This window comes from Camellia sinensis, unplaced genomic scaffold (genome assembly GCF_055761805.1).
Source record: "Camellia sinensis isolate YWXY unplaced genomic scaffold, ASM5576180v1 Unanchor2, whole genome shotgun sequence".
Taxonomy (NCBI): domain Eukaryota; kingdom Viridiplantae; phylum Streptophyta; class Magnoliopsida; order Ericales; family Theaceae; genus Camellia; species Camellia sinensis.
The window spans coordinates 5,058,314-5,072,708 of record NW_028129079.1 but is presented as its reverse complement, the minus strand read 5'-3'; positions in this window follow the sequence as shown (position 1 = coordinate 5,072,708).

The following is a 14,395-nucleotide window of genomic DNA, read 5'->3' as shown; positions in this document are numbered from 1 at the left end:
AGGAAATGGAATAGAAAAGGAAATTGAATAAAAATGAAAATGGAAGTTGAATAAAAATAAAAATGGAAGTTGCATAAAAGTAAAAATGAAAGTTCATTCAAGAAACCACTATACCTTAACGATCTATTTCGAAAATAAATAGAAAAGGAAATTGAATAGAAAAAGAAATTGAATAAGAATGGAAGTTGAATAAAAATAAAAACGGAAGCTGCATTAAATTCAAAATGGAAGTTCATTCAAGAAACCACTACACCTTAACGATCTATTTGAAATTAAATAAAAAAGGAAATTCGATAGAAAGAGAAATTGAATAAAAATGGAAGTTGAATAAAATAAAAAATGGAAGTTCATTCAAGAAACCACAATACATTAACGATCTATTTGGAAATTAAATAAAAAAGGAAATTGAATAGAAAAGGAAATTGATTAAAAATAGAAGTTGAATAAAAATAAAAATGGAAGTTGCTGAAAATTAAACTTGGAAGTTCAATCAAGAAACCGTTATACCTTAACGATCTATTTGGAAATTAAATGAAAAAACGAAATTCAATTGACAGGGAAATTGAATAAAAATGGAAGTTAAATAAAAATAAAAATGGAAGTTCATTCAAAATCAGAATACATTAACGATCTATTTGGAAATTAAATAAAAAAATGAAATTGAATAGAAAAGCAAATTGATTAAAAAACGAAGTTGAATAAAAATAAAAATGGAAGTTGCATAAAATTAAACATGGAAGTGCATTCAAGAAACCACTATACCTTAGCGATCTATTTGGAAATTAAATAAAAAAACGAAATTCAATTGACAAGGAAATTGAATAAAAATGGAAGTTGAATAAAAATAAAAATGGAAGTTGCATAAAATTAAAAATGGAAGTTCATTCAAGAAACCACAATACATTAACGATCTATTTGGAAATTAAATAAAAAAAGGAAATTGAATAGAAAACCAAATTGATTGAAAATGGAAGTTGAATAAAAATAAAAATGGAAGTTGCATAAAAATAAACATGGAAGTGCATTCAAGAAACCACTATACCTTAGCGATCTAATTGCAAATTAAATAAAAAAAAGGAAATGAATAGAAAAGGAAGCTGAATAAAAATGGAAGTTGAATAAAAATAAAAATAGAAGTTGCATAAATCTAAAAATGGAAGTTCATTAAAGAAACCACTATACATTAACGATCTATTTGTAATTAAATAAAAAAAAGAAAATAGAATAGAAAAGAAATTTGAATAAAAATGGAAGTTGAATAAAAATAAAAATGCAAGTTGCATGAGATTAAAAATGAAAGTTCATTCAACTAACCACCAAACCATAACGATCTGTTTGGAAATTAAATAAAAAAAGTAAATTGAATAGAAAAGGAAATTGAATAAAAATGGAAGTTGAATAAAAATAAAAATAGAAATTGCATAAAATTAAAAATGGAAGTTTATTCATGAAACCACTATACCTTAACGATCTATTAGGAAATTAAGTAAAAAAGGCAATTCAATTGAAAAAGAAATTGAATAAAAATAAAAATTGATGTTGCATAAAATTAAAAATGGAAGTTCATTCAAAAAACCACTATCCATTAACGATCTATTTGGAAATTAAATAAAAAAGGAAAATGAATAGAAAAGGAAATTGAAGAAAAATGAAAGTTGAATAAAAACAAAAACAGAAGTTGCATAAAATTAAAAATGGAAGTCTATTCAAGAAACCACTATACGTTAACGATCTATTTGGAAAATAAATAAAAAAAGGAAATGGAATAGAAAAGGAAATTGAATAAAAATGAAAATGAAAATGAAAGTGGAATAAAAATAAAAATGGAAGTTGCATAAAATTAAAAATGGAAGTTTATTCATGAAACCATTATACCTTAACGATCTATTAGGAAATTAAATAAAAAAGGAAATTCAATTGAAAAAGAAATTGAATAAAAATGAAAGTGGAATAAAAATAAAAATGGAAGTTGCATTAAATTCAAAATGGAAGTTCAATCAAGAAACCACTACACCTTAACGATCTATTTGAAATTAAATAAAAAAGGAAATTCAATAGAAAAAGAAATCTAATAAAAATGGAAGTTGAATAAAAATAAAAATGGAAGTTGCATAAAATAAAAGATGGAAGTTCATTCAAGAAACCACAATGCATTAACGATCTATTTGGAAATTAAATAAAAAAGGAAATTGAATAGAAAAGGAAATTGATTAAAAATGGAAGTTGAATAAAAATAAAAATGGAAGTTGCTGAAAATTAAACATGGAAGTTCAATCAAGAAACCACTATACCTTAACGATCTATTTGGAAATTAAATAAAAAAACGAAATTCAATTGACAAGGAAATTGAATAAAAATGGAAGTTGAATAAAAATAAAATGGAAGTTGCATAAAATTAAAAATGGAAGTTCATTCAGAAAACCACTATACCTTAACAATCTATTTGGAAATTAAATAAAAAAAGGAAATTGAATAGAAAAGTAAATTGATTAAAAATGGAAGTTGCATAAAATTAAAAATTGAAGTTCATTCAAGAAACCACAATACATTAATGATCTATTTGGAAACTAAATAAAAAAAGGAAATTGAATAGAATAGCAAATTGATTAAAAATGGAAGTTGAATAAAAATAAAAATGGAAGTTGCATAAAATTAAACGTGGAAGTGCATTCAAGAAACCACTATACCTTAGCGATCTATTTGGAAATTAAATAAAAAATGGAAATGAATAGAAAAGGAAGCTGAATAAAAATGGAAGTTGAAGAAAAATAAAAAAGGAAGTTGCATAAAATTAAAAATGGAAGTTCATTCAAAAAACCACTATCCATTAACGATCTATTTGGAAATTGAATAGAAAATGAAATTGAATAAAAATAAAAATGGAAGTTAATTCAAGAAACCACTGCACCTTAACGATCTATTCAAAATTAAATAAAAAAGGAAATTCAATAGAAAATGAAATCAAATAAAAATGGAAGTTGAATAAAAATAGAAATGAAAGTTCATTCTAGAAACCACAATATCTTAATTTAAATAAAAAAAGGAAATTGAATAGAAAAGGAAATTGAATAAAAATGGAAGTGGAATAAAAATAAAAATGGAAGTTGCATAAAATTAAAAATGGAAGTTCATTCAAGAAACCACTATACCTTAACGATCTATTTGGAAATTAAATAAAAAGGAAATTGAATGGAGATGGAAATTGAATAAAAATAGAAGTTGAATAAAAATAGAAATGGAAACTTCATAAAATTAAACATGGAAGTTCATTAAGAAACCACTATACCTTAACGATCTATTTGGAAATTAAATTAAAAGGGAAATTGAATAAAAATGGAGCTGGAATAAAAATAAAAATGGAAGTTGCGTAAAATTAAAAATGGAATTTCATTCAAGAAACCAGTATTCCATAACGATCTTTTTGGAAATTAAATAAAAAAGAAAATTGAATGGAGTTGGAAATTGAATAAAAATAGAAATGGAAACTGCATAAAATTAAACATGGGAGTTCATTCAAGAAACCACTATACGTTAACGATCTATTTGGAAATTAAATAAAAAACGAAATTGAATTGAAGAGGAAATTGAATAAAAATGGAAGTGGAATAAAAATAAAAATAACAGTTGCATAAAATTAAAAATGGAAGTTCATAAAAGAAACCACTACACCTTCACTATCTATTTGGAAATTAAATAAAAAAGGAAATTGAATTGAAGAGGAAATTGAATAAAAATGGAAGTGGAATAAAAATAAAAATAGAAGTTGCATAAAATTAAAAATGGAAGTTCATTCAAGAAACCACTACACCTTCACGATCTATTTGGAAATTAAATAAAAAAAAGGAAATTGAATAAAAACGGAAGTTGAATAAAACTAAAAATGGAAGTTTTATAAAATTAAAAATGGAAGTTCATTCAAGAAACCACTATACCCTAACAATCTGTTTGGAAATAAAATAAAAAAAGGAAATTAAACAGAAAATGAATTGAATAAAAATGGAAGTTGAAAAAAAATAAAAATGGAAGCTGCATTAAATTAAAAATAGAAGTTCATTCATGAAACCACTATACATTAACAATCTATTTGGAAATAAAATAAAACAAGGGAATTGAATAGAAAAGGAAATTGAATAAAAATGGAAGTTGAATAAAAATAAAAACGGAAGTTGTATAAAATTAAAAATGGGAGTTCATTCACGAAACCACTATACCTTAACGATCTATTTGAAAATTAAATAAAAAAAGGAAATTGAATAGAAAAGCAAATTAAATAAAAATGGAAGTTCAATAAAAATAAAAATGGAAGTTGAATAAAAATAAAAATGGAAGTTGCATAAAAGTAAACATGGAAGTGCATTCAAGAAACCACTATACCTTAGCGATCTATTTGGAAATTAAATAAAAAATGGAAATGAATGGAAAAGGAAGCTGAATAAAAATGGAAGTTGAATAAAAATAAAAAAGGAAGTTGCATAAAATTAAAAATGGAAGTTCATTCAAAAAACCACTATACATTAACGATCTATATGGAAATTAAGGCCTCGTTTGGCAAGAGGCTATTTTAGCCAATTAGCCAAAAAGCCAACAACCCATACCAAAAAGTCAAAGATTCTCTTTTCTCTCTACTTTTTGCACATCTTTTCGTAATTAGCCAAAAAGTCATCCCAAACATACAAGTTTTTCTTACCTACCTTTTTAGCCAAATAGCCAAAAAGTTACTAAATTAGCCTGTTCCCAAACGAGGCCTAAATAAAAAAAGGAAATTGAATAGAAAAGAAAATTGAATAAAAATGGAAGTTGAATAAAAATAAAAATGCAAGTTGCATGAAATTAAAAATGAAAGTTCATTCAACGAACCACTAAACTATAACGATCTATTTGGAAATTAAATAAAAAAAGTAAATTGAATAGAAAAGGAAATTTAGTAAAAGTGGAAGTTGAATAAAAATAAAAATGAAAGTTGCATAAAATTAAAAATGGAAGTTTATTCATGAAATCACTATACCTTAACGATCTATTAGGAAATTAAGTAAAAAATAAATTCAATTGAAAAAGAAATTGAATAAAAATGAAAGTTGAATAAAAATAAAAATGGAAGTTGCATAAAATTAAAAATGGAAGTTCATTCAAAAAACCACTATCCATTAACGATCTATTTGGAAATTGAATAGAAAAGAAAATTGAATAAAAATAAAAATGGAAGTTAATTCAAGAAACCACTGCACCTTAACGATCTATTCGAAATTAAATAAAAAAGGAAATTCAATGGAAAATGAAATCAAATAAAAATGGAAGTTGAATAAAAATAGAAATGAAAGTTCATTCTAGAAACCACAATATCTTAAATTAAATAAAAAAAGGAAATTGAATAGAAAAGGAAATTGAATAAAAATGGAAGTGGAATAAAAATAAAAATGGAAGTTGCATAAAATTAAAAATGGAAGTTCATTCAAGAAACCACTATACCTTAATGATCTATTTGGAAATTAAATAAAAAGGAAATTGAATAAAAATAGAAGTTGAATAAAAATAGAAATGGAAACTTCATAAAATTAAACATGGAAGTTCATTAAGAAACCACTATACCTTAACGATCTATTTGGAAATTAAATTAAAAAGGAAATTGAATAAAAATGGAGCTGGAATAAAAATAAAAATGGAAGTTGCGTAAAATTAAAAATGGAATTTCATTCAAGAAACCACTATACCATAACGATCTATTTGGAAATTAAATAAAAAAGAAAATTGAATGGAGTTGGAAATTGAATAAAAATAGAGGTTGAATAAAAATAGAAATGGAAACTGCATAAAATTAAACATGGAAGTTCATTCAAGAAACCACTATATGTTAACGATCTATTTGGAAATTAAATAAAAAAAACGAAATTGAATTGAAGAGGAAATTGAATAAAAATGGAAGTGGAATAAAAATAAAAATAACAGTTGCATAAAATTAAAAATGGAAGTTCATAAAAGAAACCACTACACCTTCACTATCTATTTGGAAATTAAATAAAAAAGGAAATTGAATAAAAATGGAAGTGGAATAAAAATAAAAATAGAAGTTGCATAAAATTAAAAATGGAAGTTCATTCAAGAAACCACTACACCTTCACGATCTATTTGGAAATTAAATAAAAAAAAAAGGAAATTGAATTGAAAAGGAAATTGAATAAAAACGGAAGTTGAATAAAACTAAAAATGGAAGTTTTATAAAATTAAAAATGGAAGTTCATTCAAGAAACCACTATACCTTAACATTCTGTTTGGAAATAAAATAAAAAAAGAAAATTAAACAGAAAATGAATTGAATAAAAATGGAAGTTGAAAAAAAATAAAAATGGAAGCTGCATTAAATTAAAAATAGAAGTTCATTCAAGAAACCACTATACATTAACAATCTATTTGGAAATAAAATAAAACAAGGGAATTGAATAGAAAAGGAAATTGAATAAAAATGGAAGTTGAATAAAAATAAAAACGGAAGTTGTATAAAATTAAAAATGGGAGTTCATTCACGAAACCACTATACCTTAACGATCTATTTGAAAATTAAATAAAAAAAGGAAATTGAATAGAAAAGCAAATTAAATAAAAATGGAAGTTGAATAAAAATAAAAATGGAAGTTGAATAAAAATAAAAATGGAAGTTGCATAAAAGTAAACATGGAAGTGCATTCAAGAAACCACTATACCTTACCGATCTATTTGGAAATTAAATTAAAAATTGGAAATGAATGGAAAAGGAAGCTGAATAAAAATGGAAGTTGAATAAAAATAAAAAAGGAAGTTGCATAAAATTAAAAGTGGAAGTTCATTCAAGAAACCACTATACATTAACGATCTATATGGAAATTAAACAAAAAAAAGGAAATTGAATAGAAAAGAAAATTGAATAAAAATGGAAGTTGAATAAAAATAAAAATGCAAGTTGCATGAAATTAAAAATGAAAGTTCATTTAACTAACCACAAAACCATAACGATCTGTTTCGAAATTAAATAAAAAAAGTAAATTGAATAGAAAAGGAAATTTAATAAAAGTGGAAGTTGAATAAAAATAAAAATGAAAGTTGCATAAAATTAAAAATGGAAGTTTATTCATGAAACCACTATACCTTAACGATCTATTAGGAAATTAAGTAAAAAAGGAAATTCAATTGAAAAAGAAATTGAATAAAAATGAAAGTTGAATAAAAATAAAAATGGAAGTTGCATAAAATTAAAAATGGAAGTTCATTCAAAAAACCACTATCCATTAACGATCTATTTGGAAATTGAACAGATAAGGAAATTGAATAAAAATAAAAATGGAAGTTAATTCAAGAAACCACTGCACCTTAACGATCTATTCGAAATTAAATAAAAAAGGAAATTCAATAGAAAATGAAATCAAATAAAAATGGAAGTTGAATAAAAATAGAAATGAAAGTTCATTCTAGAAACCACAATATCTTAAATTAAATAAAAAAATGAAATTGAATAGAAAAGGAAATTGAATAAAAATGGAAGTGGAATGAAAATAAAAATGGAAGTTGCATAAAATTAAAAATGGAAGTTCATTCAAGAAACCACTATACCTTAATGATCTATTTGGAAATTAAATAAAAAGGAAATTGAATGGAGATGGAAATTGAATAAAAATAGAAGTTGAATAAAAATAGAAATAGAAACTTCATAAAATTAAACATGGAAGTTCATTAAGAAACCACTATACCTTAACGATCTATTTGGAAATTAAATTAAAAAGGAAATTGAATTAAAAAGGAAATTGAATAAAAATGGAGCAGGAATAAAAATAAAAATGGAAGTTGCGTAAAATTAAAAATGGAATTTCATTCAAGAAACCACTATTCCATAACGATCTATTTCGAAATTAAGTAAAAAAGAAAATTGAATGGAGTTGGAAATTTAATAAAAATAGAGGTTGAATAAAAATAGAAATGGAAACTGCATAAAATTAAACATGGAAGTTCATTCAAGAAACCACTATACGTTAACGATCTATTTGGAAATTAAATAAAAAACGAAATTGAATTGAAGAGGAAATTGAATAAAAATGGAAGTGGAATAAAAATAAAAATAAAAGTTGCATAAAATTAAAAATGGAAGTTCATAAAAGAAACCACTACACCTTCACTATCTGTTTGGAAATTAAATAAAAAAGGAAATTGAATTGAAGAGGAAATTGAATAAAAATGGAAGTGGAATAAAAATAAAAATAGAAGTTGCATAAAATTAAAAATGGAAGTTCATTGAAGAAACCACTACACCTTCACGATCTATTTGGAAATTAAATAAAAAAAGGAAATTGAATTGAAAAGGAAATTGAATAAAAACGAAAGTTGAATAAAACTAAAAATGGAAGTTTTATAAAATTAAAAATGGAATTTCATTCAAGAAACCACTATACCTTAACAATCTATTTGGAAATAAAATAAAAAAAGGAAATTAAACAGAAAATGAATTGAATAAAAATGGAAGTTGAAAAATAATAAAAATGAAAGTTGCATTAAATTAAAAATAGAAGTTCATTCAAGAAACCACTATACATTAACAATCTATTTGGAAATAAAATAAAACAAGGGAATTGAATAGAAAAGGAAATTGAACAAAAATGGAAGTTGAATAAAAATAAAAACGGAAGTTGTATAAAATTAAAAATGGGAGTTCATTGACGAAACCACTATACCTTAACGATCTATTTGAAAATTAAATAAAAAAAGGAAATTAAATAGAAAAACAAATAAAATAAAAATGGAAGTTGAATAAAAATAAAAATGGAAGTTGCATAAAATTAAAAATGGAAGTTCATTCAAGAAACCACTATGCATTAACGATCTATTTGGAAATTAAATAAAAAAAGGAAATTGAATAGAAAAGGAAGTGGAATAAAAATGGAAGTTGAATAAAAATAAAAATGGATGTTCATTCAAGAAACAACTATGCATTAACGATCTATTTGGAAATTAAATAAAAAAAGGAAATTGAATTGAAAAGAAAATTGAACAAAAATGGAAGTTGAATAAAAATGAAAATGGAAGTTCATTTAAGAAACCACTATACCTTAACGATCTATTTGGAAACGAAATAAAAAAAAATTAAATAGAAAAGGAAATGGAACAAAAATGGAAGTTCAATAAAAATAGAAATAGAAGTTGCATAAAATTAAAAATGGAAGTTTATTCAAGAAATCACTATACATTAACTATCTATTTGGAAATTAAATAAAAAAAAGGAAATGGAATAGAAAAGGAAATTGAATAAAAATGAAAATGGAAGGTGAATAAAAATAAAAATGGATGTTGCATAAAATTAAAAATGGAAGTTTATTCATGAAACCATTAAACCTTAACTATCTATTGGGAAATTAAATAAAAAAGGAAATTCAATTGAAAAAGAAATTGAATAAAAATAAAAATAGAAGTTGCATTAAATTAAAATTGGAAGTTCATTCAAGAAACCACTACACCTTAACGATCTATTTGAAATTAAATAAAAAAGAAATTCAATAGTAAAAGAAATTGAATAAAAATGGAAGTTGCATAAAATAAAAAATTGGAAGTTCATTCAAGAAACCACAATACATTAACGATCTATTTGGAAATTAAATAAAAAAAGAAATTGAATAGAAAAGTAAATTGATTAAAAATGGAAGTTAAATAAAAATAAAAATGGAAGTTGCTGAAAATTAAACTTGGAAGTTCAATCAAGAAACCGTTATACCTTAACGATGTATTTGGAAATTAAATGAAAAAACGAAATTCAATTGACAGGGAAATTGAATAAAAACGGAAGTTAAATAAAAATAAAAATGGAAGTTGCATAAAATTAAAAATGGAAGTTCATTCAAAAAACCAGAATACATTAACGATCTATTTGGAAATTAAATAAAAAAATAAAATTGAATAGAAAAGCAAATTGATTAAAAAACGAAGTTGAATAAAAATAAAAATGGAAGTTGCATAAAATTAAACATGGAAGTGCATTCAAGAAACCGCTATACCTTAGCGATCTATTTCGAAATTAAATAAAAAAACGAAATTCAATTGACAAGGAAATTGAATAAAAATGGAAGTTGAATAAAAATAAAAATGGAAGTTGTATAAAATTAAAAATGGAAGTTCATTCAAGAAACCACAATACATTAACGATCTATTTGGAAATTAAATAAAAAAAGGAAATTGAATAGAAAAGCAAATTGATTAAAAATGGAAGTTGAATAAAAATAAAAATGGAAGTTGCATAAAATTAAACATAGAAGTGCATTGAAGAAACCACTGTACCTTAGTGATCTATTTGCAAATTAAATAAAAAAAAGGAAATGAATAGAAAAGGAAGCTGAATAAAAATGGAAGTTGAATAAAAATAAAAATAGAAGTTGCATAAAATTAAAAATGGAAGTTCATTAAAGAAACCACTATACATTAACGATCTATTTGTAATTATATAAAAAAAAGAAAATTGAATAGAAAAGAAATTTGAATAAAAATGGAAGTTGAATAAAAATAAAAATGCAAGTTGCATGAAATTAAAAATGAAAGTTCATTCAACTAACCACCAAACCATAACGATCTGTTTGGAAATTAAATAAAAAAAGTAAATTGAATAGAAAAGGAAATTGAATAAAAATGGAAGTTGAATAAAAATAAAAATGGAAATTGCATAAAATTAAAAATGGAAGTTTATTCATGAAACCACTATTCCTTAACGATCTATTAGGAAATTAAGTAAAAAAGGAAATTCAATTGAAAAAGAAATTGAATAAAAATAAAAATTGATGTTCCATAAAATTAAAAATGGAAGTTCATTCAAAAAACCACTATCCATTAACGATCTATTTGGAAATTAAATAAAAAAGGAAAATGAATAGAAAAGGAAATTGAAGAAAAATGAAAGTTGAATAAAAACAAAAATACAAGTTGCATAAAATTAAAAATGGAAGTCTATTCAAGAAACCACTATACGTTAACGATCTATTTGGAAATTAAATAAAAAAAAGGAAATGGAATAGAAAAGGAAATTGAATAAAAATGAAAATGGAAGTTGAATAAAAATAAAAATGGATGTTGCATAAAATTAAAAATGGAAGTTTATTCATGAAACCATTATACCTTAACAATCTATTAGGAAATTAAATAAAATAGGAAATTCAATTGAAAAAGAAATTGAATAAAAATGAAAGTGGAATAAAAATAAAAATGGAAGTTGCATTAAATTCAAAATGGAAGTTCAATCAAGAAACCACTACACCTTAATGATCTATTTGAAATTAAATGAAAAAGGAAATTCAATAGAAAAGGAAATTGAAGAAAAATGGAAGTTGAATAAAAATAAAAATGGAAGTTGCATAAAATAAAAGATGGAAGTTCATTCAAGAAACCACAATGCATTAACGATCTATTTGGAAATTAAATAAAAAAGGAAATTGAATAGAAAAGGAAATTGATTAAAAATGGAAGTTGAATAAAAATAAAAATGGAAGTTGTTGAAAATTAAACATGGAAGTTCAATCAAGAAACCACTATACCTTAACGATCTATTTGGAAATTAAATAAAAAAACGAAATTCAATTGACAAGGAAATTGAATAAAAATGGAAGTTGCATAAAATTAAAAAAGGAAGTTCATTCAGAAAACCACTATACCTTAACAATCTATTTGGAAATTAAATAAAAAAAGGAAATTGAATAGAAAAGCAAATTGATTATAAATGGAAGTTGCCTAAAATTAAAAATTGAAGTTCATTCAAGAAACCACAATACATTAACGATCTATTTGGAAACTAAATAAAAAAAGGAAATTGGATAGAATAGCAAATTGATTAAAAATGGAAGTTGAATAAAAATAAAAATGGAAGTTGCATAAAATTAAACATGGAAGTGCATTCAAGAAACCACTATACCTTAGCGATCTATTTGGAAATTAAATAAAAAATGGAAATGAATAGAAAAGGAAGCTGAATAAAAATGGAAGTTGAAGAAAAATAAAAAAGGAAGTTGCATAAAATTAAAAGTGGAAGTTCATTCAAGAAACCACTATACATTAACGATCTATATGGAAATTAAATAAAAAAAGGAAATTGAATAGAAAAGAAAATTGAATAAAAATGGATGTTGAATAAAAATAAAAATGCAAGTTGCATGAAATTAAAAATGAAAGTTCATTCAACTAACCACTAAACCATAACGACCTATTTGGAAATTGAATAAAAAAAGTAAATTGAATAGAAAAGGAAATTTAATAAAAGTGGAAGTTGAATACAAATAAAAATGAAAGTTGCATAAAATTAAAAATGGAAGTTTATTCATGAAACCACTATACCTTAACGATCAATTAGGAAATTAAGTAAAAAAGGAAATTCAATTGAAAAAGAAATTGAATAAAAATAAAAATGGAAGTTGCATAAAATTAAAAATGGAAGTTCATTCAAAAAACCACTATCCATTAACGATCTATTTGGAAATTGAATAGAAAAGGAAATTGAATAAAAATAAAAATGGAATTTAATTCAAGAAACCACTGCACCTTAACGATCTATTCGAAATTAAATAAAAAAGGAAATTCAATAGAAAATGAAATGAAATAAAAATGGAAGTTGAATAAAAATAGAAATGAAAGTTCATTCTAGAAACCACAATATCTTAAATTAAATAAAAAAATGAAATTGAATAGAAAAGGAAATTGAATAAAAATGGAAGTGGAATAAAAATAAAAATGGAAGCTGTATAAAATTAAAAATGGAAGTTCATTCAAGAAACCACTATACCTTAATGATCTATTTGGAAATTAAATAAAAAGGAAATTGAACGGAGATGGAAATTGAATAAAAATAGAAGTTGAATAAAAATAGAAATGGAAACTTCATAAAATTAAACATGGAAGTTCATTAAGAAACCACTATACCTTAACGATCTATTTGGAAATTAAATTAAAATGGAAATGGAATAGAAAAGGAAATTGAATAAAAATGGAGCTGGAATAAAAATAAAAATGGAAGTTGTGTAAAATTAAAAATGGAATTTCATTCAAGAAACCACTATTCCATAACGATCTATTTGGAAATTAAATAAAAAAGAAAATTGAATGGAGTTGGAAATTGAATAAAAATAGAGGTTGAATAAAAATAGAAATGGAAACTGCATAAAATTAAACATGGAAGTTCATTCCAGAAACCACTATACGTTAACGATCTATTTGGAAATTAAATAAAAAACGAAATTGAATTGAAGAGGAAATTGAATAAAAATGGAAGTGGAATAAAAATAAAAATAACAGTTGCATAAAATTAAAAATGGAAGTTCATAAAACAAACCACTACACCTTCACTATCTATTTGGAAATTAAATAAAAAAGGAAATTGAATTGAAGAGGAAATTGAATAAAAATGGAAGTGGAATAAAAATAAAAATAGAAGTTGCATAAAATTAAAAATGGAAGTTCATTCAAGAAACCACTACACCTTCACGATCTATTTGGAAATTAAATGAAAAAAAGGAAATTGAATAAAAACAGAAGTTGAATAAAACTAAAAATGGAAGTTTTATAAAATTAAAAATGGAAGTTCATTCAAGAAACCACTATACCAAAACAATCTGTTTGGAAATAAAATAAAAAAAGGAAATTAAATAGAAAATGAATTGAATAAAAATGGAAGTTGAAAAAAAATAAAAATGGAAGCTGCATTAAATTAAAAATAGAAGTTCATTCAAGAAACCACTATACATTAACAATCTATTTGGAAATAAAATAAAACTAGGGAATTGAATAGAAAAGGAAATTGAATAAAAATGGAAGTTGAATAAAAATAAAAACGGAAGTTGTATAAAATTAAAAATGGGAGTTCATTCACGAAACCACTATACCTTAACGATCTATTTGAAAATTAAATAAAAAAAGGAAATTGAATAGAAAAGCAAATTAAAAAAAAATGGAAGTTGAATAAAAATAAAAATGGAAGTTGGATAAAAGTAAACATGGAAGTGCATTCAAGAAACCACTATACCTTAGCGATCTATTTGGAAATTAAATAAAAAATGGAAATGAATGGAAAAGGAAGCTGAATAAAAATGGAAGTTGAAGAAAAATAAAAAAGGAAGTTGCATAAAATTAAAAGTGGAAGTTCATTCAAGAAACCACTATACATTAACGATCTATATGGAAATTAAATAAAAAAAGGAAATTGAATAGAAAAGAAAATTGAATAAAAATGGAAGTTGAATAAAAATAAAAATGCAAGTTGCATGAAATTAAAAATGAAAGTTCATTCAACTAACCACTAAACCATAACGATCTATTTGCAAATTAAATAAAAAAAGTAAATTGAATAGAAAAGGAAATTTAATAAAAGTGGAAGTTGAATAAAAATAAAAATGAAAGTTGCATAAAATTAAAAACG